Source organism: Hyaena hyaena, unplaced genomic scaffold (assembly GCF_003009895.1).
Source record: "Hyaena hyaena isolate Hyena2069 unplaced genomic scaffold, ASM300989v1 scaffold_231, whole genome shotgun sequence".
NCBI lineage: Eukaryota > Metazoa > Chordata > Mammalia > Carnivora > Hyaenidae > Hyaena > Hyaena hyaena.
This window is the reverse complement of record NW_024080862.1, coordinates 298,357-325,966: the sequence shown is the minus strand read 5'-3', so window position 1 is coordinate 325,966 and position 27,610 is coordinate 298,357. Positions and strand designations below refer to the sequence as shown.

Here is a 27,610-nt window from a genome sequence, read left to right as displayed (position 1 = left end):
CAAGCTAGGTGTGCAGCCTACTTTAAAAAAAAAAGAAGAATATGGGCTCTGAAAAATAAATAAATAAAAAAGAATATGGGCAGGGGGTCTGGGTGGCTCAGTCAGTTAACTCTCTGACTCTTTGTTTCAGCTCAGGTCATGTTCTCACAGTTTGTGAGTTCAAGCCCCACATCGGGCTCCTTGCTGACAGTGCAAAGCTTACTGAGGTTCTGTCTCTCCCCTCACTCTCTGCCCCTCCCCCATAAGTATGCACACACTCTCTGTCTCAGAATAAAAAAAAAAAAAAAAAAAAAAAGAATATGGGCCCTAAGATGATATGGCTTGGATCAGAGTCCCAGCACTGCTGTTTTCTATCTAAAGGACATTAAAAGGGGCACCTGGGTGACTCAGTCGGTTGAGCTTCTGACTCTTGATTTCAGCTCAGGTCACTATCTCACAGTTCCTGGGATTGAGCACCACCTCGGGCTTTGTGCTAAGAGCACGGAGCCTGCTTGGGATTCTCTCTCCCTCTCTCTCTGCTCCTCCCCTGCAAGTGCTTTCTCTCTCTCTCTCTCTCTCTCTCTCTCTCTCTCACACACACACACACACACACACACACACAAACATTTAAAAATAAACAAATGACATTAAAGAAGTTACCTAATTTCTCTAAACATAGGTTTCTTCATTTATAAAATGAGAATAATAATAATGCCTATCTCATATAAGATTTTTTTTTTAGTCCCCCCCCATATAAGATTTTTAAAAAATTTTTTATAGTCTATTTATTTTTTTGACACAGAGAGAGACAGAGCATGAGCAGGCAAGGGGCAGAGAGAGAGGGAGACATAGAATCTGAAACAGGCTCCAGGCTCTGAGCTGTCATCATAGAATCCAATGCAGGGCTTGAACCCATGGACTGTGAGATCAGGACCTGAGCCAAAGTAAGATGCTTAACCAACTGAGTCACCAAGGCACCCCATGATTATTTTTTAAATTAAGTGAAAAAATAGCACATTGCCTAGCACATAGTAAGTTAGCTTTCAATAAACATTGATCACCTTTAGTTACTCCATGATGACAAAGTGTTAACAGCAATGCTTAGGAAAAACTAAGTCATATTATCCAAGAGTCAAAAAATTTCCCCAACTCTGAGACAAGACAGGAAAGCAGAGGATTCTTTGAATTTGGAAATCAAGGAAATAGTATCTAAATTAGTACCATTAATTCCATTTTATAAGCTAGGTCTTCTTCATTCTTAACTATGTAATAATTATCACATCTTTTGAACACCGGAGTTTAAAAATATTGCTGTAGGTGGGGCACCTGGGTGGCTTAGTCGGTTAAGCGTCCGACTTTTGTTTAGGTCATGATCTCGTGGTTCGTGGGTTCGAGCCCCGCGTCGGGCTCTGTGCTGACTGCCAACCCAGAGCCTGGAGCCTGTTTCAGAGTCTGTGACTCCCTCTCTCTCTGACCCTCCCCTGCTCGCGCTGTCTCTCTCTCTCTCCTAGAAATAAATAAAACATTTAAAAAAATTTTTAAATAAAAATATTTCTGTAAGGGTGCCTGGGTGGCTCAGTCAGTTAAGTGTCTGACTTCGGCTCAGGTCATGATATCACAGCTCGTGAGTTCAAGCTCCACATCAGGCTCTATGCTAACAGCTCAGAGCCTGGAGCCTGTTTTATATTGTCTCCCTCTCTCTCTGCCTCTCCCCTACTCACACTCTGTCTCTCTGTCTGTCTCTCTCTGTCTCTCTCTCAAAAAATAAACAGTTTAAAACAATTAAAAAATTTTAGAAACTTCTATAAATGTTCTTACCTTGAAACAAAGTCCACTTTAGTTCAGTCACTTATTCAATCAGCATTTATTGCAAAACTATTAGCACAATGAATTCTGCTAAATACCGTATGATGAAAAATTATACACAATGTAAATGTGGTAACTATACTAAAGGGGATTACAAACCAGAAGGCTAAAAAAAAAAATAACTTATGTAAATATCTGAAGTACCAGGCAAATTGTGAAATGTCACCGATATACTGCTAGTCATGAGAGTCAGAGGAGGTTAAGACTCACTTCCAACATGGATAAAGCTGTCACCTGAACTAAGCCTACCAAGATGGTCATAATTTCAATGGCCAGAACTCAGGGGAAACAACATGAACATAACCAAAGAAAACAATGTGAATACAGATGCAAAGGTATATTCCAGGAAAAGCGAGGAATCAAGATCAATTGAAGATCTGGCCATGAGGTAACTAGCCCTATGCTGAGGACAATGAGAGGGAAGATCCACAGGGTAAAGCCTGGATTTCCCAGGAAAGGTCAGGTGGGGAAGCCAGAAACTTGTCTGGGGAGGAGAATGGTGGCCATGGCTCTATGTATGCTGAGTAGGACATTTCTAAAACCAGCTCCTCACAGCTGATAGGCTTTTAAAGCTGGATAGGACTGGGGCGCCTGGGTGGCTTAGTCAGTTAAGCGTCCGACTTTCGCTTAGGTCATGATCTCGCGGTTCGTGGGTTCGAGCCCCGCGTTGGGCTCTGTGCTGACTGCCAGCTCAGAGCCTGGAGCCTGTGACTCCCTCTCTCTCTGACCGTCCCCTGCTCACGCTGTCTCTCTCTCTCTCTCTCCTAGAAATAAATAAAAATATTAAAAAAATAAAATAAAATAAAACGGCAGAGATGGACTCTCTCTCAGTTCTGGAGACCTGACAGCCGAAATCAGCATCCCCGGGCCACAGATCGAGGTCAGCAAGGCCCCGCTCCCTGCTGAGGCTCTACGGAATGTANGTCTCTCTCTCTCTCCTAGAAATAAATAAAACATTTAAAAAAAAATAAAATAAAATAAAGCTGGATAGGACTTCAGACTCTAATTCAGTCCTTCTGTCCTTCTGACCAAGGACACCAAGACCAAGAGAGGTGACTAAATCACCCAAGCCATAAAGTTAGTGGCCAAGATGTAGCTGCAGTTCTGGTCTGCACACTCAATTTAGCGCACTTTACAGTAATTCCCCTGGCCAGAGAGAAATGTCCAAAAGCCAGAATGAAATGTGGGTTTATTGCTTCATAAAGAAACAAGGGTTATAGAATTGAGTCACTTGGAGAGCCTGACGTGGTGGGAATGGAAGAGCTATGTCTCTGAAGGCCAGGATACAGAGGGAATAGAAGAAAAAAACAACAAACCTGGGTTACATCCATATCCAGGGACAAAAGGAAGGACTTTTACAAAGGCATACCTGAGAGGTAGGCAGAAAATTAAGACAGTGCAGAATCCTAGAAGCCAAGGTCAATGTTTCCTCTTCAGCTAAAACACACATGTTCAAAAAATATCTGCTGAATGAATGGATGGATGAAAAAAGACAGAGTGAGACAAAAATGTTTGCACCCCATGTAGGTAAAGCACTGTGCTAAGCACTTTATGTGGGAGTATATGAGGTAATCTCACAACAATCCTATGAGACAGAATTATTATGATTATCCTCACTATCATTCAAGAGGAGAAAATAAGCTTATAAATTGCCCAAGTTAAACAGCAGGCATCAGAGCCAGGATTAAAAATCAAGTTCTCAAAAAAAAAAAAAAAATCAAGTTCTCACTATTTGGGAAATAGTGTTAATTTTTAGTAGGGTAGAAAATGACAGGGTAGGGGCACCTGGGTGGCTCAGTCGGTTAAGCGTCCGACTTCAGCTCAGGTCATGATCTCACAGTCAGTCCATGGGTTCGAGCCCCACATCAGGCTCTGTGCTGACAGCTAGCTCAGAGCCTGGAGCCTGCTTCAGATTCTGTATCTCCCTCTCTCTCTGACCCTTCCCTGCTTATGCTGTCTCTCTCTCAGAAATAAATAAAACATTTAAAAAAAGGAAAAAAAAGAAAATGACAAGGTAATGATGTTTAAAAAAATAGAATGTTCTTATTAGTAAGAGCAATCCACTCAATGATAATGTCTGAGATTTAGCTTTAAAACATACCAACAGCAGGGGCACCTGGGTAGCTCAGTTGTTTGGGCATCCGACTTTGGTTCAAGTCATGATCTCGCTGTTCATGAGTTTGAGCCCCACATCGGGCTCTGCTGACAGCTCAGAGCTTGGAGCCTGCTTCAGATTCTGAGTCTCCCTCTCTCTCTGCCCTCCCCCACTCACACTCAGTCTCCCTTTCAAAAATAAATAAACATTAAAAAATAAAATAAGGGGTGTCTGGATGGCTCAGTCAGTTAAGCGCCAGACTTCAGCTCAGGTCATGATCTCACTATGGGTTCGAGCCCCGCGTCGGGCTCTGTGCTGACAGCTAGCTCAGAGCCTGGAGCCTGTTTCAGATTCTGTATCTCCCTCTCTCTCTGCCCCTTCCCCACTTGCACTCTGTCTCTCTCAAAATAAAACAAATATTAAAATGATTTTTAAATAAAATAGATAAACATTTAAAAAAATGTTAAACCTACCAACAATAGGATAATTGAAAGGACGACGACAATTGCAAGAAAGGAGGAGGACAACTGAAAGAAAAAACTGGGGAATGTTGATAATTGTTGAAAGTGGGTGATGGGTACATGGGGTTCATATACTATACTCCCTGTTGCCGTAGATGTTTGAAATTTTCCATAATAAAAAGTCCATTCATGCATGGCATCGCTCCCTGCAAAGATGGTATGGAGTGGGGAGCTGGTCAAAACAAGGGAGAACAAACATCAAGAAAAAATTGTTGTCCCGGCAACAAGGAATTCACCTCAGAGATAGTGTTCTGTCTATCTCTGAGAAATGTAAGACCAGAAGCCAGACCACAAAGCATTAAGAGACATAGATAAAACAGGTGGTAAGGAAATGGCAGTAAAACTGCATTTTAGATAAGAAACAAGGATAGGAAGGAGAAGGCTATGGTGGCATGAGAGGGCCAGAGCTAAGTAAAGTTACTATGGTTCTACCTTGCATGTAGGTAAAAACTAAAAAGGGAGAGAAGGACAGGAAGGTGCTAGAAAGGAGACACTGATCAATCAACTAATTAATTGATTAATTAATCAATTAATATATGAAAGAAACACATGAAAAGATGCTCATTCTCCTCAACAAGAAAATGTTATCTAGGCTCCAAAAAAATTAGTTACATAGGCTTCGAATTGGCAAAGATTAAAAATACTGATAATGTTCAGTGCTAGAAAATAAATATAAATATAAATACAATCTTTTTAAATTTATGTGGTAATGTCTAGAATAACTATTTATTTATTTTTATATTTATTTATTTTTCAGAGAGAGAGAGACAGAGCGTGACTTGCAGGGGGCAGGGGGACTGCAGAGAGAGAGAGGGAGTCACAGAATCCTTAGCAGGCTCCAGGCTCTGAGCTGTCAGTGCAGAGCCCAACATGGGGCTCAACCTCACAACCCATGAGATCATGACCAGAGGCAAAGTCAGTTGCTTAACCGACTGAGCCACCCAGGTGACCCTATTGCTAGAAAAATTTTAAACATACATATCCTTTGACAAAGAAATTCCACTTGTAGGAGTTTGTCCTAGGATGTATACAATGTATAGAAAGATGTATACAAGGTATACAAAGAGGTACTGCAAAGATATATATACAAAAATGCTTATAGCTGTAAAGACAGAAACAAATTGTCTATCACCAGGGGACTAGAAAAGTTAATACAAATATGCAATACAATACTATGTAACCATTAAAATATATAATGGGGCACCTGGAGTGGCTCAGTCAATTGAGCATCCAACTTTGGCTGAGGTCATGATCTCGTGCTTCATGAGTTTGAGCCCCATGTCAGGCTCTGTGCTGACAGCTCAGACCCTGGAGCCAGCTTCGGATTCTGTGTCTCCCTCTCTCTCTGTCCCTCCCCAGCTCATACTCTGTCTCTCTCAAAAATAAATGAAACATTAAAAAATTTTTTTAACATATAATAGAAACATGTAATGAACATGAGAAAATGCTCAAGATAAAACCATTAAGCCATACCACAAAGCATTAAGAGACACAGCTAAAACAGATGGTAAGGAAATATTTTATAAATACATAACTATATATATAGTTAACTATACTTCTTATATATATAGCTATATGTGGAAAATATATAACTATAATCATATACTATAACCTATATGTAAACTATATTATAAACTATTATAGCTATAGATGTTATATATTAGTTATATATACATATTGAAAAATAGTTGAAGAGTAGATATATTGTGATCCCATTTCTGTAAAAAGAATTACTTTACCTCTCCCTCTCTCTCTCACACACACACACATTAGCATACACAGTAGAAAAAAATGTGAATAAATATAGACTGAATTCTTAATGGTGATTAACACTGAGAAATGGGATTATGGTTTCCTTCCCTTACTTAAAAAATGCCTGCATTTGGGGTGCCTGCGTGGCTTAGTCGGTTAAGCGTCCGACTTTCGCTTAGGTCATGATCTCATGGTTCGTGGGTTTGAGCCTCGAGTCGGGCTCTGTGCTGACAGCCAGAGGCTGGAGCCTGTTTGAGATTCTGTGTCTCCCTTTCTCTCTGACCCTCCCCTGTTCATGCTCGCTCACACTCTCTCTCTCAGAAATTAAAAAAAAAAAAAAAAAGAATGAGGGAGAGGGGATCCTGGTTGTCTCAACTGGTTAAGCATCTGACTCTTGGTTTCAGCTCAGCTCATGATCTCACAATTCCTGGGATTCCCCCCCTCCCCAGTTTGGAATTCTCTCTCTCCCTTGCTCTCTGTCCCCACCACCATGTTCTCTCTCTTTCTCTCTCTCAAAACAAGTAAAGAAACTTAAAAAACAAAAGAATGAGGGAGATGGGGGCAGGTCTAGGGCCTGAAGTTTTCCCAAACTTCATTTCTAGGGGAAAATGAGCCTTGGGGCGGTGCCTGTTTGGCTCAGTCAGTGGAGCTACAACTCTTGATCCTGGGGTTGTAGGTTCAAGCCCCAAATTGGGTAGAGATTACTTAAAAAAATTTTTTTTAATTATAAATTTAAAAAAAGAGGGGCACCTGGGTGTCTCAGTCAGTTGAGCCTTTGACTTCAGTTCAGGTCATGATCTATGTTCATGAGTTAGAGCCCCACATCAAGCTCTCTGCTGTCAGCACAGAACCCATTTCAGATCCTCTGTCTCCCTCTCTCTCTGCCCTTTGCCCACTTATGTGTGAGCTCCCTCTTTCTCTCAAAAATCATAAACATTAAGAATAAAAATCAAAAACAAACAAAAAATTTAAAAGAAAAAAAGAAAAAATGAGCTTTGGGAAATATGCAAGCTGTTGCTGTGGATAATGGGACCCTAAGAAGGCAGCACAGCACCACCATGAAGGTCAGACAGAGCTCAACTCAAGTGAGGCAGTGGGAACTGCGGTCAGCCAAGAAATCCCATTTTCCTGACTCCCTAGAAACACTGAGCAACCAAAAAAGCCAGAGGAGAAGGTTTAGGGATGACCACTGGCAGAACAGACAGAATACAAAGTCAGGCAGGCAAAGGGTTCTCAGACCGAGGGAAGGCAGCAGTGAAACCGTAGGCCATGGTAAACCAGCTTCCAAGCTAAGGTGGAAGGTGGGTAAACAGTGGGGAAGAGAAAGGTAGAGAGATGGTGTGGGAACACAGTGGAACTAGAAGGCACAATGAGGGCAAAGAGCCTGAGTTCAAGTCAGAATCACACATAAAGAATTTTTTCCCAAACTTTTTTTTTTTTCCAATTTCTATACATCATTATATTAGGAGGAAGACCACTACTGGTGTCAAATATTGCAAAACACATTTCCAGCTCGTTCTGGGTTTTTCTCTTGACCAATAAGTGATCTGTGAGGGAGGTGGAGCTCCATTCCCTCTAGGTTCCTCCCCCATCCAGCCTCTTCCAGGCAGCTGTTAACAGAGCAGATGCTCTACTCCCTGTGTGGCACTACCTTCTTTGTGTGTACCCTTTTCTGGCGTAAGCCTGGAATAAGGGGTAACTGTCCCCCCCAACTGAAGCCCTAATAATATCCTATGAGGACGTAAAGGGGTCCAAAACCTGGGATAAGAAAACCTGGCATCAAGTCCCAGCTTTTCTTCTTATTGGCTTTGTGCACTTGAAAGCAAGCTACTTCACCTCTTTGTATTTGCTTCCTCGTCTGTAAAATGGGGCTACCTGCTCCACAGGGTTGTTGGGAGGGTAAAGTAAAGGAAATGTATATGAACGTTATGAGCTGTAATACCATACATGTGCAAGGTATACTTATCATAAAGCAAACATTTTCATTTCTGCCTATGTATAACTTTCACTGATGCTGTTATAAGATCATAAGTGGGCGCTAGTAAAGCCGATGTGCCTATGCAGGCTGAAATGTTCTTGTTTTTATTGCTTCTAACCTACATTATAACAATTTCCTTCTCAAAATATCAGCACTGCTCACAGAATATCTTCAACAGTTGCTTGCCATATTTAACGTGCCTTACACTTTGTTTCAGTTTTTCTTATCTCTTATCAATTTTTACCTTTAGTCTAACTACTTTTCATGTTTCCTTTTCTGCAGTCTGTTATGTTTGTCACCTGCATGAAAGAAGACTACATTACGTAGGCTTTAATAAGGTTCCTCACACTTGGCCTTCAGCGGGATTCTTATGTGGTCTGATCAACTATGAGAATGTAATTAATTTAGAGAGTACACCCTCAAGTTATCTTACCACAAAGAAGAAATAAGAGGATGACTTATGAAACTGACATAATTCCATAATTGCTAGGTTAGTAACTCAGAACACATAGCCTCCTAACAAAGAATTAATTTATCAGTTCCAGTGTTAGTACAGTATTAGGCTAAGCAAAGAACCAGTACAGACAATTTCAGTCACTGAGTTCAAATTCCTGAATAAAGTTTGAGCAAATAATCTTGTATCCTGAAAATGGTGACATTGAGCTCAATTCCAAAAGGTCCATCAGCCAGTAAAAGTCACATCATCCTGGTGTTAAATCCATTATCCACTCCCAGGCTGACCACTAGCTGTCTGGAGACCCTGTGACCCAAACTCACTAGTCACTCTTCTTCATGCATGAGGACAAAGTGCTCAGAGCAGTAAATGGCCAAAGGAAGATCTAGATAATACCGATGAAAAACTTCCATTTTTTCCAAAGGAAACTTTTGCAAGACCCACAGAAAGCAAGTAATAGGCCCCCAGCCTGAAAACTATGAACATATGGATTAAGGAACACATTTTCAAGCAAAATAAAGTCTTGCTTTTAACAACCTGGAAGTACAAAGGCAGAAGCACTGTTTCAGCCAGGATCAGACACAGCCTTAAAATCAGAACCCTCATCACACCACAGGCTCTGTAAGGAACGATTTCCTGTCATTTCATATGCAGAGGTCATTCATTTGTTCGTTCCACAAACATTTACTGAGTAGTTACTCTGTGCCAGAGATGGCTAGATACTAGGATATAAGGATAAATAAGACAAAGTCCTGCTCTCAAGCAGATTACAACCAAGCATGGAAAACACACAAATATACCAGAAGTTAAGAGTATGGTATAATTATGAAAGAAGCTTGGGCAGAACTGCAATGGCCATACAAAGGACACGCATTCAGCTTAATCCAGAAGGAATCAAAGAACCTTTTAAGAGATGGTAATGCCTTAATTCCTGATAAATGCAAGACTAAGAGTCAGAAATTCACTAGAATGAAGAAATAGCTTCAGCATGCTAGGACCCTCAAGGAGTTCACTGTAACTACAGCCTCAAGTGCCAGAGAAATTGTGGAAGAGGGACTAGAAAGGCAGACATAAGAGAGGCTGGATCACAAAGGTCCTTGTTAAGATGTTGAAATAGAGACATACTAGGATCTAGATGTTCACAGTATTTTAAGACTAAAGGAATATTATTTACTTTTAGCTAAAGATCAGCCAAAATGGAGGGGGTATTTGACTAAGAAAAACTGGAAGAGGGGTAGAGCCAGTTATTTCTAATTACTTCTATCTGGTTCATACTTATTCTTACTTTTCTCTTGACTTTTTTTTTTTCCTCTCATAGGGAAAAAAATAAAACTGAACAATTCTGTAACAAAGGCTGTGAACCTTCTGTTCATCAAAAACATTTCTGAACAGAGTGCTATATTCTATCAAAATAGCCCAAATTAGAGAAAGATGACAAATCTCTCTAGCATCTGGAGCCTTCCAAGCAAAAAGACCAAACCTAGGTCTCTGATAAGATGGAAGCTAGAGAAACATCCTGACCATGGGCTACACAGAACATGATGCTGCCAGTCATGCTCTAGCACTGTAAATGGGAATGCTTACAGTTCTCAAAACAAGGACATGCCAAACAGTTACCTCCTGGCTTCTCCATAGAAACTGCCAGGAAAAAAACCTACCAGTGCCAGGAATGACCTTGGACTTTAAAGTGTGGACTCCTGCCCACCAGTACTAGATAAAGACTACCTCGGCAATTCTCTTACCTGTCCAGAGTTCAAACAGGTACAGACACCCGGCTGCCTTCCTCACAAGACAAAGAAATTGAGCCCTTCATCCATGCACAGTATCTGGCTATGCTCCTACTACTGAAAACAGCGCCCCCATTACTACTTCTAACTATACTAACAGCTACTAAGAGCAACACACTACTAACAGCAAGCACTGACCACCCACAAAGTACTAGGCCTTCATCTTCAGTACCCAATACAATCTGCAGAAAAGGTTATACTAGCCTCATTTTATAGAAGAAAAAAGGTAAAAAAAAAAAAAAAAAAAAAAAAGCTTAGAAAGGTTAACAGCTTACCCAGGTTCAAAAGCAAGAAAGATGTAGAGGTGGGACGACTCCACAGACCATGCCCTTCCTATTGTACTAGGCACCTTAGAATTTTCCTAAAGAAAGCAAAAACACAGGGCACCTGGGTGGCTCAGTCGGTTAAGTATCTGACTTCAGCTTAGGTCATGATTTCACAGTTTGTGGGTTTGAGCCCCACTTTGGGCTCTGTGCTGACAGCTCTGAGCCTGGAGCCTGCTTTGCATTTTGTGACTCCCTCTCTCTCTGCCCCTCTCCTGCTAATGCTCTGTCTCTGTCTCTCAAAAAATAAATATTTTAAAAAAAATTTTTAAAGCAAAAACTCTAAGCCTTCTTTTCAAGAGTTTCTGAAGTCGATCATTTGACTGAGAGGTATTCAAAAATACTTCTTTCAGCAATCACTTTGCCTTCAAAACAACATATGTAAACTACTTTTTATTTTCTTTAATCAAGTGAATATTCTAGACAAAAAAATGAAAGATATTTTAAAGAAGTTATCATGTGAGTGTCTTGATTTTTGGCCAAAATATAAACACAAAGAGAGAAGAGAGCAAAGGACAGAATTTCATTCCACTAGATAAGAATGGAGATTAACAGGGGCGCCTGGGTGGCTTAGTCGGTTAAGCGACCGACTTTCGCTTGGGTCATGATCTCGCGGTTCATGGGTTCGAGCCCCACGTTGGGCTCTGTGCTGACTGCCAGCTCAGAGCCTGGAGCCTATTTCAGAGTCTGTATCTCCCTCTCTCTCTCTGACCCTCCCCTGCTCACGCTGTCTCTCTCTCTCTCCTAGAAATAAATAAAAATATTAAAAAAAAAAAAAGAATGGAGATTAACAAGGCAAAAAAATTTTTTTCAAATATAATTTACATTACATTTTATGCAGTGAAAATCAAGAGGCAAGCAATTTCAAATAGACTGAGCCTTACCTCAATCTTATTCCTCCTGTTCTAGGGGACAGCACTCCAAGTGATCAGCAGACACTCCCAGCCTACATACAGTGAACCAGACAAAGGGGGTAAGCAACGCCTTCATGCTCCCAAACCACAGTGGAAAGGAAAGTGTGACGGCTTCCTAGGGAACCCAAGCACATACAGTATTTATAAATCACTGTTCATCCAAACACACACAGAAACAAAATGTTACCTGTGGTTTGTCTACAGAAATACTTAACAGGTGTATTTAAATTAAATAATGCAAAAACAATCCCATACTAATGTGTCAACACATTATAGCTCACCTTTTTAATGCAAATATATGAAAACCATCAATTTTCACTAGTCAAAATTAATACTGTATAAAAACTTTATTTAACAGCTTTACCGCTTAAAAGCCTAATATACATGAACTGCTTCTTCCTTCACAGACCTATAGCCAATTCTGAACTAAGAACTACTATTCAAATGTCAAAAGTATCACCATTGTAAAGATGCCCAACACAGTACCTGGCATAATTCAACAAATACTGGTTTATGAAAGAGTTAATTATTTAAAATAGAAAATTTTAAAAGAGACAGAATTCAAGGGACATACATGATTTTTTAAAGATTAAGGGGATGGGGTGCCTGGGTGGCTTAGTCAGTTAAGCGTCTGACTTCAGCTCAGGTCATGATCTCATGGTTTGTGAGTTGGAACCCTGCATCAGGCTCTGTGCTGACAGCTAAGAGCCTGGAGCCTGCTTCAGATTCTGTGTCTCATTCGCTCTCTGCCCCTCCCCAACTTGTGCTCTATCTCTGTCTCTCAAAAATAAATAAATGTAAAAAATAAAAATTTTAAAGATTAAGGGGGGGAACCCAGAACTATTAGTACAACTACAGATAGTCAGAATTACCTCACATTTCACTGAAAATTTATAGACTCCAATCCAACAGTACCTCTTAACACTCTAAATAAACTCGGGCAGTGCAATGACTCTGATACTGTTTTTGTCATATAGGGTTTGAGATCTCATCTACAGACACACCAACTTTGACTGGATGCTATACAGAGCTCTGGTGCACAGCTGCAGGCCTCAGAGCTGCAATTTGCACACTGCCTTCAATAATACAGACGAGACACAGTGTGCAGACCAAACTCACTGAAGACAGAGAACACTTTTAGTGAAAGCTCAAAGGGCAGTCACTAAGATTTAACAGATTCAACATAATGACTTCATGGCAGCAGGAGAAAATGAAGTTTCATGGATTAGGGATACAAAGAATGTTTAACAACATAAACTGTTAGGGTTTTCACATCCCTCTCTAGACTTGCACACATTAAACAATGACACACAAATTAGTGAAAACAGGTTCTGAAATTAATTTAGATTTCTAAGAATTGGACTGAAAACCCCTAGAATTTACATATATTACAGTGTCTAAGTTTGTCTGGCATTACAAACAATAGTCACAGTGCTGAACTGAAAGTATGAGTCACAATTCAAAAACAGGAGGAAAAAAATGAACAGAAGAAAGCTCTGGATCCAAATACCACAAAGAAATTCTTTACTTAAAATACTGTCAAGGACAGATATCTTTCTGACTTGGAGTGAGAAGGAACGATTCCACACTGTCTTCTACCCAGAAACAAATTCATTCATCCCCCCCAAAGCCCTTTCCAGTCCCATCCACCTTGGTGCCCAGCCACTAATACAGTCAGCCACATCCACCAACAAGCACGGAATTCTAACAGATCTGAGTCACCCACTCCCCCGCAATAAGAGGTCATTCTCTATCAGAAAGCCCACTCTGCAAAGTTCCCTTGTTCATCTCCCAGGCTGCCATCACCATGGCCCACATAAAGCAGCGTACCAAACTCGGCAGCCTACCAACACTTCTCTACACTCTCCAATTCACAACTCCGGCCTCACCCTAAAGCCAAGGTAGCCAACACTACTCGCCGTGGCACTCTGCTGACATTCAGTTCCCTGCCTGAGAACCCCTCAACGCTAGGATGCATCTGGGCAGAGAATCCTGCTCTTTGCTCAACTCCCCTATATCCAGCAGAGCTCCAGTCTTTCCAAGAACTAATCACTGGTTATCCCAGAGAAGCTAAACTCTCAGTGCCTCTTCTCAGACCCCAGACGGCCAAGTTCACAGACGTGGGGCAGAACGGGGGCGGGGGGAGACACATCCCGATGCGCCTCAGGGACCAGGCACACGGAGGCCCCTACAATTCCAAACGCAAGCCCTCCCCATCCTCCCCACTATGGTTAGCCTCCAGGGCGTCCGCACCCAGCGTCAGGAGCGCACGCCACTGGAGTTAAGTCTCCGAGCCCCTTTGACTCCCTTTCCTAGCTACCAAGATACTAAATATCAAGCCACAGAGGCCCCGGTCGAGGCCAAAACCCCAGCCAAGGCTCCTGCCACTGGAGTTCCCCAGTGGGGATCCAGCGCCCCAAGGCCCGGGCCGCTGGGACGGGCATGCTGCCCCAGGCCGCTGAACGCCATGGGCCCGGGCCGCGTCCCCACTCGGCCCCCATTGTTGCCGTCCCGGCGGCCCCAGCCGGGAGCCGGGGGCTGGCACCGGCACTCACCTCCCGCGCCGCGGCTCCGGGCCGCGCCGGGCCGGGCAAGGCCAAGTGGCTGCGCTTCCCGCTGCTCCTGCCTCGGCGGCGTCTGCGGTGGCGGGGCCGGAGGTGGTCGCTGAGGCGGGAAGCGGCCGGCCAGGCCCCGGCGCCGCGGGCTGGCTCGGGCCGAGAGTCGGTCTTCTCCGGCGGCGGCGCTCGCAGGCTCCGCTCGCGGTCCGCGCCAGAAAGCGTCCCCCTCCTGGACCGCGCACCCGGCCGCCCGGACGGGAACACGCGCCGCCGACAGGAAAGTTCCGCTGAGAGCCTCCCGGAGGCCGTTCTTCCCCAGTGCCTGGTGGACCATGATTCGTCCCTAGATAGAGCCATCTGTGCTACAGATGACCGTTTCAGGAGTGGATGCGGCACAAAAATCCCAGGCCTGAATCCACCTGGGAACTGTTCCGGGGTGGGTGGAAACCGGGGACGGAATGGGTTTGCACCCCACCAGCCTCGGTTCCTCCTCATTCCTCACTTGGGGGAGGCTTGTCAAGATTGAATGAGATGATGCAAGTGCCTGGCACGGAAATATGGGGCTCAACATTGAGGCAGGGTCATTGGCAATGCTGCCAATGATGATCGCTGCTATTACTATCGTCTCATACAAAGGTTGTGCACAGCCCTCAATGACCCTTGAAATTGATGTGTACCATGTAACTCGGTCCCCCCCCCGTCCCGTTTCCTGTTGACTGAAGCTATCATCAGAATTCCCTGAAAGAGCAGCAGGGACAAGAAAGGGCTTTTTAAATCCCTGACACGGGGGAGGCGAGGGGGGGGGGGGGGCTGCGGGGGGCGGTTGGAAGGGTAAGGATGTAGATTGTCCTCCCTCGAATTGGGAATTGCTGCCATGTGGGCGCCAGTTAATGAGAAGAGTGTATTGTGTCAGCTCTCTCCACTACAGCCCCAGATCCTCCTCCTCCTCCTCCTCCTCCTCCTCCTCCTCCTCCTCCTCCTCCTAGTAAATGAACACAGGCAAGATGCTGAAAAAATTCTAAAAGTAGATCTCTTTTTTGTGGAAGGTTTGTTTTGTTTTCCTCATAAAATCAAAAGGATCAAAAAATCCTTTCTCTTCCCCACTTGCCTTTTCTTCTGGGCCTTCACACTTCTGGATATCAGACATAATTATTTTTGGAACAAATTAGGTTATAAAAATACAAGTGTGTGTTCCAAACTATAGATGGGAATTTAGATTTTCACAGGTGCTCCAAAAAGTATTATAGCTTTCACGTGTTCTCAAATTTCCCATTCTCAGTCCTGTGGCTACTCTCAGGAAAATTTACCCTGATACCCTTCTCCCTTGTCTGAAGAGACTTTCCAAAAAGGCTCTGATAACAGTCACTTGCACCTGAATGAAATTTTGTCTCTGTCACACATATACACACACATATTTGCTTCTAGATTATCTCCTGGAAGTAAGGAAAGGGCTCTGCCTGTCTGAAAGCATTTTGATAGCCATCTGAAAACAACAGACTCATGGATTAGAAAGCACTCAAAACCTTTGAAGGCTCTGCACTTCCTCAAGTAAGAGGGCTTCATCCTAGGCTCTTAAAGGACAAAGGATCCCTCAAAAGCTGATTGACTTCTCTCAGCATCCTGGGGTCAGATCGGCACTCTGATGCCTCTCTGCTCCATGCCTGGCATTTTCCCCAGTTGGCCTCTTAGCTTGGACTCTTGGTATATGGCACATAAAACAGATTTGGTCTCAAGGGCTGAGGCAGGTTTATACAAGAATCTTAAAGATAACCACAGGGAGAAGAAAGAGACCAGTGGGGCTGGGCAGAGGCTTAAAAAAGGAATCTTACTGTTTATCTCCCCACTAAAAGACCAAATACACAACCATCAAAGACACTCACACTTACCTTTCTCCTTTGTCACTGAGGTTGGAGCAACAAGGGCCAGGTCTGGCTCCCCTGGTAATAGAAGCCCCTTCAATTCCCTCCTCCCAAGATGCTATTGCCCTTCTGTGACATCACTGTTTCCTTGCCTTCCAAAGCTTCCCTGACTACTTTGATGATGTTATGCCCTCACAACCACCTTTGGGGATCATGTTATGCCCAAACGACCTGTAGGAAAATGGGTTCTATTGGGGGGAATTTCCAGAGTGAGTTACATGCATACCTACCTATTGATGGCCCTACTTTCAAATGAGGTTTAAAAATCTGAGATCTTCCTGCTGTGATTAGACAAAACCCATCAAGGACTTGCTAGTAAATTAGAAACTAGAACTAGGCCTTCTCCATCACTATGAAATCACACCTGGAAAAAACACCTTCTAATTTTACCCTCTTTCACCACCTTCTCATTCCATAAAAGCCAGCTCAATGCTTCCCCCATCAGCCAAACTTGAACCCATCCCCACTTCTGGATGCAAAAGATCCTAGATGCCATGATCTCTCTGAATTAGGTTCCAAAGTGGCAGATAACTTTGTCTCCCTCTTTGAGTGTCATCCTATTCTTGGGAAATTTTTTAAGCTTTTTGCTTACACACCACTTCCCTCATACTAGATTATAATCTCTAGGAGGTATTTTACAATTTTTTTAAAAGTAGGCTCCACACCTAATGTGGGGTGTGAACTCAAGACTCTGAGATCAAGAGTCTCATGTTCTGTCAACTGAGCCAGCCAGGTGCACCTCTGGGAAGTTTTTAAAGAAATCCACCCAATGCCTAATGAAAACCTGGCAAAATTGCTGTACCATAAAATTCCATTTATGTTTGGCAATTACTTACTGGGTACCAGGCACTGCACTGGATACTAGGGAATAGTAACAAGACATGCCAAGAATAACTGTAAGAATTTTATAGGTATTAACTAATTTAATTCTTACATTGACATTGTGAGGTATATACAATTAGCATCCCTTCAAAGTTGGAAAAAGTGCTTGGGGATCTTACTTGAGAAGTAAGAAAAGGGTAGGAGTTTGAGTTCAGGAGATCTAGGTCCAGAGCCCACACACTGAAGTGAATGAAGAAGTATGTTTACAGTTGAGCTTGGAAGATTCTCTGTAGCGTGTTAGCTAATACAATCCTGTTCTATGTGGATGTTCATTCAACAAACATTTATTGTCCCCAAACTGTATTTCATGTGCTCATCTGGCCCCCAGAGAACACAATGCTGAGCAAGAGAAAACACATCTCTGCCCTGAAGCATCTTATCTTCTAAACAGGGGAGACAAATAGTACAAAATGATTTCAAATTCTAATGAGTGCTGGAAAGAACATAAAACAGAGACCATGAGGAGGCCATCAGGAGCAGGGAGGCATTGAATAAGACCCTACAGAGGTGAGCATGTGAAGAATTCTAGAGAGCATGTGAAAGCTCAGGGAAGGAGAATTCTAGGCAGAAGGACCAGAGCTCAGGGGCAGCATGGGGTGTGGTGAGAACCTCAGACGACTGTCCTAGAGAGTAAAGAAGTGGCCTGTAGCTCTGCTCCTATATTGCATGGTATTGAGGGATCACTTTTAGGGATGATCCTGGCTGGAAAGGGTGTGAAAGATGCTGTTGATCAACTGTCTTAGGAAAGCAGCACAGACTACTATACTTGATATACTATACTTGATAAATGACCATGCATATTTGTTAAGACCATAGACAGTTGTCATGGAAACGGTTGCTTTTTAAAAAGTCCTACAGAGAATAATTCCATTTAGTTCTAACAACTTCATCAGCTTATTCTGAGAAGACTTCCATGACTACCTACTCAATCTAAGTAGCTTCTCAGTGACCATTAAGCCACCCTATTTTCTCTATCTGCAGAAAATTTAATACTACCTGACATTTTTATTCATTGATTTACCATCTCTCTCTCTTCCCTAATTGGATTGTGAGGTCCATGGAACAAGGAATCTTGTCAATCTTACCAAGATCTCCAATCCCTAAAAGAGGTACAAAGAAGCTCAATAAATGTTTACCAAATATGAATATGCATGGGGCCTATCCTTGAAGCAGGATTGTGAGGCACTGGAGATGAAAGGCAAGGGGTGGAGGGTCCCTTCAACCTTCTGGCATACCTGGTAGGGCTTACCTGAATTGTGATACCCTACAGAACAAGGTCATTTCTCCAAATCATGGGTCATGGGAAAATAAAGGGGGAGGAAAGAACTCCCTTGCACCAGGTAAGGTGTAATGGAAGAAGACTTGCTGAAGAAGGGTCTTTAAGGATAAGGCTTTGGATAGCAGAACATCATGGGGGAAATCAGGGATATAAAAGGACAAGAAAGAAGTTATCCTACTTCTTTTTTTAAATTTTATTTATTTGAGAGAAAGAGAAAGCATGGGTGGAGGAGGAGCAGAGAGAGAGGGAGGGAGAGAGAGAATCCTAAACAGGCTCTGCACTGCCAGTGTGGAGCCTGATATGGGGCTCAAACACACAAATCGTGAGGCCAGATCATGACCTGAGCTGAAGTTGGATGGTTAACCAAATGAGCCACCCAGGTGCACCAAAGCAGCCTACCTCTTAATTTTAGAGAACAAACTGATGGGTACCAAATGATAGGGGGAAATGGATGAAATAGGTGATCAGAATTAAGGAATGTGCTTGTGATGAGGACCAGGAATAAAATAAAAATTTAAGCACACCTGGGTAGCTCAGTTGGTTAAGCACCCGACTTTGGCTCAGGTCATGATCTCGCAGTTCATGCATTCAAGCCCAACATCAGGCTCTGTGCTGACAGCTCAGAGCCTGGAGCCTGCTTGGATTCTGTGTCTTCCTCTCTCTCTTCCTCTCTCTCTGCCCCTCCCCCAACTCATGCATGCACCCACGTGCTCTCTCTCTCAAAAATAATACCATTACAATATTATAGTGCTCTGAATTTGACTGTATATTTAACTTTATCAATGAGTTTTATACTTTCATATGTTGTCATGTTATTTTCTTAGTATTCTTTCATGGGATAGAGCCCCATGTTGGGTTGTGCACTGACAGTGCAGAGCCTGCTTGGGATTCTCTCTCCTCCCCTCTCACTGCCCCTCTCCCACTCATGCTCCCATATCTTTCAAAATAAATAAATAAACATTTTTAAAAACTTAAAAGAAAAAAGAAGTCATCCTAGCTGGACTTCAGGCTTTGGCTTGATAAATTGGGATTCTAGATTTCTGCTCTAGATTTGGTGGCTGAAGTTCTATTTAACCTGTGCTGTGTTAAGGCTGGGTGGGTAATGTGAGGGGCCCTGGGCTCCAGAGCCACGAAGATTTACCTGCCCTTACTACACGTAGATACTCCCAGAGGCAGGGCTTGCTTTTGTGATACAAACACTCAGAAAACTAGGAAGGAAGGGAACTTCCTTAATATGATAAAGGGCATTTATAAAAAATCCATAGCTAATATCGTGCTCAATGGGGAAGTACTGAAAGCTTTGAAAGATTTTCTCCTCCAGACCAGGAACAAGACCAGGATGTCTATTTTTTTTTTTTTTTTTTTTTTACCACTGCTATTTAACATTGTACTGGAAGTTCTAGTCAGAGCAATTAGGCAAGAAAAAGATGAAAAGCATCCAAATTGGCCCTTTTGTGATAAAAAAAAAAACTCAATAAACTAGGAATAGAAGGAACTCACCTCAACATAATAAAGGTCTTACATGAAAAGCCCATAGCTAACATCATAGTCAATGGTGAAAAACGGAAACTTTTGCTTCTAAAATCAGGAATAAGACAAGCATGCTCACTCTCACCACTTCTATCCAACATAGTACTGGTGGTCCTAAACAGAGCAACTAGGCAAGAAAAAAAATATCAGAGGCACTCCAAATTGGAAAAAAGGAAGTAAAATTATCTGTTCACAGATGACATGATCTTATAGGTAGAAAATTCTAAACATTCCACAACACCCAAAAAAGGACTAATAAACATTCAGCAAAATTGCAGTATACAAAACCAACATACAAAAATCAGTTACATTTCTATACACAAACACTGAACAATCTGAAAAGGAAATTAAGAAAACCATCTCATTTACATTAGCATCAAAAAGAATAAAATACTTAGGAGTAAACTTAACTGGCGACAAAGGCTTGTACTCTGAAAACTATAAAACATTGGTAAAAGAAATTACAAAGAAATGGAAAGACATTCTGTGTTTATGGACTGGAAGACTTAACTATTGTTGGATTCAATGCTACCCAAAGCAGTCTACACATTTGATGCAATCCCCATCAAACTGCAACATGTTTTTGTTTTTTGCAGAATAGAACAATCTGTCCTAAATCATATGGAGTTGCAAGGGACTCCAAATGCCCAAAATCAATTTTAAAACAAAAGAGCAAAGCTGGAAATGATCCTGATTTGAAAACTTACTATAAAGCTACAGTAATCGAAACAGTTTGGTACTGGCATAAAGAAAGGCATATAGACCAATGGAACAGCATAGAAACCAGAAATAAACCCTCATGTGTATGGTCACATGATTTTCTACAAGGATGCCAAGATTATTAAGTGGGGAAAAGGATAGTCTTTTCAACAAATGGTGCTGAGAAAACTGGATATCTACATGCAAAAGAAGGAAATTGGAGCTTTACCTTGCACCACATGCAAAAATTAACTCAAAATGGATCAAATACCTAAATGTAAAACATAAAGCTGTAAAATTCTTAAAAGAAAACATAAGCAGGGATGTCTGGGTGGTTCAGTCAGCTGAGTGCCCAACTGTTGATATCAGTTTAGGTCATAATCCCAGGCCCATGGATCAAACCCTGCATCAAGCTCAGTGCTAAGTGTGGAGCCTGCTTAAGAGTCTCTCTCTCTCTCTCTGTCTCTCTCTCTCTCTGTCTCTCTCTCTTTCTGTCTGTCTCTCTGTCTCTCTCTCTGTCTGTCTGTCTGTCTCTCTCTCTCTCCCTTTGTCCCTTTCCTCCATTTGTGCTCTCTCTAAAATAAAATAAAATATGGGGCGCCTGGGTTGCTTAGTCGGTTAAGCGTCCGACTTTCGCTTAGGTCATGATCTCGCTGTTCGTGGGTTCGTGCCCCGTTTCTTGCTCTGTGCTGACTGCCAGCTCAGAGCCTGTAGCCTGTTTCAGTCTGTGACTCCCTCTCTCTCTGACCCTCCCCTGCTCACGCTGTCTCTCTCTCTCCTAGAAATAAATAAAACATTAAAAAAAATTAAAAAAATAAATAAATAAAATAAAATATAAAATAAAATAAAACAGACAGGGACACCTGGATGGCTCAGTTGATTGAGTGTCCAATTTCGGCTCAGGTCATGGTCTTGTTTATAAATTCGAGCCCCACATTGGGCTCGCTGCTGTCAGCGCAGAGCCCACTTCAGATCCTCTGTCCCCTTTTCTCTATCCCTCCCCCTCTTGTGCTGCATCTCTCAAAAATAAGTAAAAATATTAAAAAAAGAAAGAAAACATAGGTCAATAGATTTACGACATTGAATTTGGCAATGATTTCTTGGATATGACAACAAAGGCACAGGCAACAAAAGAAAAAAATTAGGGGTGCCTGTGTGGCTCAGTTGGTTAAGCGTCCAACTTCAGCTCAGATCATGATCTCACATTTCGTGAGTTCAAGCCCCACGGAGCCTGCTTCACTTTCTGTATCTCGTCTCTCTCTACCCCTCCCCAGTTCATTCTCTCTCTCTCTCTCCCAAAATAAAAACATTAAAAATTTAAAAAAAAGAAAAAATAGATAAATTCAGCTTCATGAAAATTAAACACTGGTACACATCAAAAGACACCATCAACAGAGTGAAAAATATAGGCCATGGAATGAAAGAAATATTTCAAATCATATATCTGATAAGGGATTGATATCCAGTATATGTAAAGAACTCCTAGGATTCAGCAACAACAGAATACGAGTAACCAGACTTAAAAATGACTTTTCCTCTTTTTTCTGAGACCATATTTATTATTCATAAGGGAGAAGAAATGAGGCCTTCAACATAGTAGGTGTTTAATAGCTCTTTTTCCGAAATGATCACCATTTACATACTCCATTGTCAGAGAGAATTTGAGATTATCTGGAAGGAGCTGTAACTCCCTCCAAGCAGTGAAGGGTTCTTCCTCAAAGATGGGGGTTGGGGAGCGACTAGCTCCTCCCACATATTGTATGACCGCGGACAAATCACTTAACCTCCCTGAGATGAGTTCATCTGTAAAATGCAAATAACATGTTTGCAGTGGTGAGAAAGAAATGAGAAAATGGCTATACACTTCCTTTGAAAGTACATAGCCATAGTGGATGTGCAGGTTTATTTAGTTCAGAAAAAATTAGGCTAACATCTAAGTCACTCCCACTATCTTCTTCTAGAGATGATCACAGGATCATACTCACCTATACAAGAGATTGGGTGGGATTTCCAAAACTCAGCTATACTTCTGCAATTATCTTGGGCACTTATTTCATTCTTATTGTTAATTGTATTTGACTCCTCCACATGGGACCAGGTTGACCCATCTCAGTAGCCCCAAATTTAGTACAGAATTGGGTTCCATGAGCATCTATTGAACAGAATATTGAACAGGATATTAGAGGTGTCCACAGTCCTCATGTTGCCATCAGGGGATTCAGTTTCATGAAAAGACCCTGGGGATTTGTTATATAAAGATGAAAAGCCACAGCCCCTGAGACTCCTAGGGGATACAGGCACACAAATATAATTGTTATACAGCCCTAACCCCCATGAGAACAAGCTATCAGTGGGCTGCAGGGGAGGGAGTATTTGGTTTAGATACTCTAGGAATCTAATCTCCCCTGTAATTACTTCTCACCCCGGTCCAGACCTTACCCTGGTCCCACAGCAATCACCCGATGTGTTGTTAATTCTTGGGTGCTCAGTAATGTGTGGTTGGACGAATTCAGGTGACAGGGCCACCATTCCGTCTTGATAAACCTAAACCTCTACTCCCAGTTAGTAAACTCACTCTGCTTTTTTTTTTTAATTAATTTTTTATTTTGAGAGAGAGAGAGAGAGAGAGAGCACAAGCAGGGGAGAGGCCCAGAGAAGGAGAGACAGAATCCTAAGCAGTCTCCACACCATCAGTGTGGAGCCAGATGTGGGGCTCAAACTCACAAGCCGTGAGATCATGACCCGAGCTGACATCAACAGTCGACACTTAACTGACTACGCCACGCAGGTGCTCCATAAACTCACTCTCCTTTAATGCCTGGCCCAAATGTCATCTCTTCTGGGTTGTCTCCATGAACATGAAGGCCAGTCCTTTCTCTGGGCTTTCTTGGCACTTCATTCCACAAATATTTATTGGGCACATTCTGTTTCAGCCCTGAAGACAGAGTTATACAACTTGGCCTCTGTCCTAAGAGCTTATGTCCCCTGGGGAAGGCAGACCAGGAGCAGGCACTTACGCTACTACAAGACGGGAGCACAGGTTAAATACCCTAAGAATTGCAGGAGACATCTTGGAGACTACTCAGCCCACACTTCCCTTTCCAAAACTTCCCACACACTCAGGAATGAGGCCTGGAGGCTATGCTTATGCTATATGTCTCAGTTCTCCAGCAGTAGCTTATTGGCCCAGGGAGAATACCTAATTACAGATGAGGCAATTGAATTCTATATCCCAAGAATTTCAAGTTTCAAAGATACAGAGAGCTGTGACACAACCATTCAGAGGGCATTGGGCTGGGAATATCAGAAGAGGGAGGGAAGGAAGGATGAGGGCTCCTGCCAGAGGAGTCCAGAAAGTACCCCCTTCTCTTCAGTACCTTATTTTGCTTAAGGAAGTTTCAGGAATTTTAGACATCATCACAATGGCCCCCAACTGAAACAGGAGTGGCCAGGCAGGCTCCCAAACTAGCTGAGTTAAAAGGAGGGGAGGGGACAGGCAGACCAGGTCAGAAGAAGAAGTGAAAGTTGGACAAAAGTCAGGGAAGAGGATTCTGAATAGGGGGAACAGAGTATGCAAAGACCAAGAGGTAGAAACTGTGTGAGTAAGATGGAAAGAAACAAGACTAGAGTTGTGACCAGGACTAGGGTCACACATGCCCTTGTAAGGCACATTAAAGGTCTAAAACAACTTACAATTTAAATTGCACTAAGAGGGGCACCTGGGTGGCTCAGTCAATTAAGCTTCCGACTTTGACTCAGGGTAGGATCTCGCGGTTCGTGGGTTTGAGCCCTGCATCAGGGCTGTCAGCACAGAGCCCACTTCAGATCCTCTGTCCTCCTCCCTCTGTGCCCCTCCACCTCTCTCAAAAATAAATAAATAAACTTAAAAAAATAAATTGCGGGGCTCATGGGTATGTCAGTCAGTTAAGCGTTTGACTCTTGGTCATGATCTCACAGTCTGTGAGTTCAATCCCTGCATCTGGCTCTGCACTGTCAGCATGGAGCATGCTTGGGATTCTCTCTCTTCCTCTATCTGCCTCTCCCCCATTTGTATTCTCTTTCAAAATAAATAAATAAACATACGTAAAAAAATAAATTGCACCAACAGTGAAGGTTAGGGGATCATACCAGGGGTAGTGAGAACTCTGTGATGATCTCAGCAGATGTTGCTGGCCTAAACTGAGGGTGAGGGAGAGCGCAAATTGACAAATGGAGTCAGCACTGTTTAGAAAATGGCATGGTTTGATCTTCATAACTGAAAGTGGGGTTAAGGGAAGGGAGGAGTCAGTGTGACACTGGCCTGCCTGACGATGACTTTTGTGGAGAGGGGAGCTTGCCTGAGAGGCAGAGAAGCAGAGCTAGAGAGGGTATGCCTGCTTAGAGCCTCATTGCACAAAGCAGGGACCAGGACCAACAGCTCTGGCCTCACTTGAGAGCTTGTTAGAAACACAGATGCTAAGGACCCAACCCAAACTACCACAATGAAGTTTAAGAGGCTCTCACTGATTTAGCACCTGATGAGTCATCAGTATCAGTTCCATTCATTTCCCCTTGTCTTGCTCTTCATCCAGTTCAATCTGTCAGCAGAAATACCTGGGTTTCAAGGATCAGTGAAGACTCTCAATATGTATGTAGACTTTGAGATGTAAGGACAGTTTTCTGGGGAGAAGCTTCATAGCAAGGTGAAGACCTATAAGATAAATTAAATTGAGAACAGAAAAATAAAGAAAATCCATGAAACCAAAAGTTGGTTCTTTGAAAAGATCAATAAAGGTGCCTGGGTGGCTCACTTGGTTAAGTGCCCTACTTTGGCTCAGGTCATGATCTCACAATTCATGGGTTTGAGTCCTGCATCAGGCTATGCAATGACAGTGTGACCCTGCTTGGGACTGTCTCTCTTTCCCCCTCTCTCTCTGCCCCTCCCCCATTTGCTCTCTTTCTCTCTCAAAATAAACAAATAAACTTAAAAACAAAAGATTAGTAAAGTTGACAAACCTTTAGTTAGACTGACCAAGAATAAAAGAGATTGCTAAATCTAATTTAAATTGCTAAAATAAAAAAAAAATTGGAAGTGGGGACATTACTAATGATCCCTCAGAAATAAAAAAGATTGTAAGAGATTACTATGAACATAGTAAGCTGGATGAAATGGGCAAACTTCTGGAAACACAAAACCCACCAAGACTAAATCACGAAGAAATAGAAACTTTGAATAGACCTACAACTAGGAAGGAGACTGAATCAGTAATCTAAAGTCTCCCAACAAATGAAAGCCTTGAATTTAATAGCTTCACTGGTGAATTCTACCCAACATTAATATAAAAAAAGTTTATTTATCTTTGAGAGGTGGGGGGAGGAGCAGAGAGATAAGGGGATAGAAGATCCTGAGTGAGCTCTGTTCTGACAGCAGAGAGCCTGACACAGGGCTCAAATTCACAAACCATGACATAATGACCTGGGCTGAAGTCAGACATTTTAATCAGTTGAGCCACCCAGGTACCCCTCTATGCAAAATTTAAAGAAGAACTAATAACAATCCTTCTCATACTTTTCAAAAAAAATGAAGAAGGAACACTTGCTAACTTATCCTACAAGGCCAACATTACCAATATCAAAGCCAGATAAAGACACTATAAGAAAACTACATACGATTATCCCTTATGAACATTGATACAAAAATCCTCAACAGAATATTAGCAAACCAAATTCAGCAGCATACTAAAAGGAATATACACCATAGCCAATTGTAATTTATTCCTGGAATGCAAGAATAGTTCATCATACTAAAATTAATCAGGGTAATACATTAACAAATTGAAGGGGGGGAAAGCACATAATCTCAATTGATACAGAAAAAACATTTGACAAAATTCAGCACCTTTTCATGATAAAATAACTAAAAAAAAAAACCCTAGTAACAGAAGGAAACTACTTCAACATGATAAAAAATCATATATAAAAAATCCACAGCAAAAAATAAGCAAAAATCACAATAGTGAAAATCTGAAAGCTCTTCCTCCAACATCAGGAACAAGGTAACAATGCCTGCTTTTGTCACTTCTATTCAATACAGTACTGGAATCTTAGCCAGAGCAATTAGGCAAGAAAAAGAAATTAAAACCATCTGAATTGGAAAGGAAGAAGTATAATAATCCCTGTTTGAAAATAATAGGATCTCATATGTAGAAAACCCTTATGATTCCAAGCAAACAAACAAAAAAACTCTGCTAGAACCAGTAAACAAATTCAGCAAAGTAGCAGGAAACAAGTCAACACACAAAAATAAGTTTCATTTCTATGCATTAGCAATGAAATAAACAGAAATAGGGGCACCTGGGTAGCTTAGTCGGTTAAGTGTCTGACTTTGGCTTAGGTCATGATCTCGCAGTTCAAGGGTTTGAGCCCCTTGTCGGGATCTGTGCTGACAGCTCAGAGCCTGGAGCCCAGAGCCTGCTTCGGATTCTCATTCTCCCTCTGCCCCCCTCCTCAAAGAAATAAACTTAAAAAAAAGAAAGAAATGGAAAGAACAAGTGTTGGTGAGGAAGTGGAGAAATTGGAACCTTTCTGCACTGTTGGTGGGAATGTAAAATTGTATAGCAACTGTGGAAACAGTTCGGTGGCTCTCCAAAAAATTAAAACTAGATTTACCATATAATCTAGCAATTCCACTTCTGAGTATGTACCCCAAAGAATTGAAAACAGGGTCTCAAAGAGATATTTATACACACATGTTTCATAGCAGCATTATTCATAATAGCTAAAATGTGAAGGAACCCAAGTATCCACTGATGCATAAAAGGATGAACAAAAGGTGATGTATACATACCACGGAATATTATTTAGCCTCTAAAAGGAAGGAAATCCTGTCACATGCTACAACATGGAGGAAACTTGAGGTCAGTCATTTGAAAGACAAATACTATAGGATTCCACTTATATGAGGTATCTAAAGCAGTCAAGTTCATAGAACAGAAAGTAGAATGGTGGTTGCCAGGGGCTGGGGAAAAGAGAATGGGGAGTTAATGTTAATGGGTGGAGAATTTCAATTGTAAAAAATAAAAGAATTATGATGAA

The 27,610-nt window shown here is 42.1% G+C and overlaps 1 protein-coding gene across 1 annotated transcript in view; it reads right to left on the bottom strand.

Moving 5' to 3' along the window:
- Positions 1-14,395, bottom strand: part of RAD54L2 (RAD54 like 2) — a 105,730-nt gene extending 91,335 nt beyond the window's left edge. The window contains exons 1-2 of the mRNA XM_039243628.1: positions 14,225-14,395; positions 11,640-11,784 (exon numbers count right to left, since the gene is read on the bottom strand). The gene's annotated coding sequence lies outside the window, so the exon portion shown is untranslated. The remainder of the gene's footprint in view (positions 1-11,639; positions 11,785-14,224) is intronic.
- Positions 14,396-27,610: the final 13,215 nt, after the last annotated feature.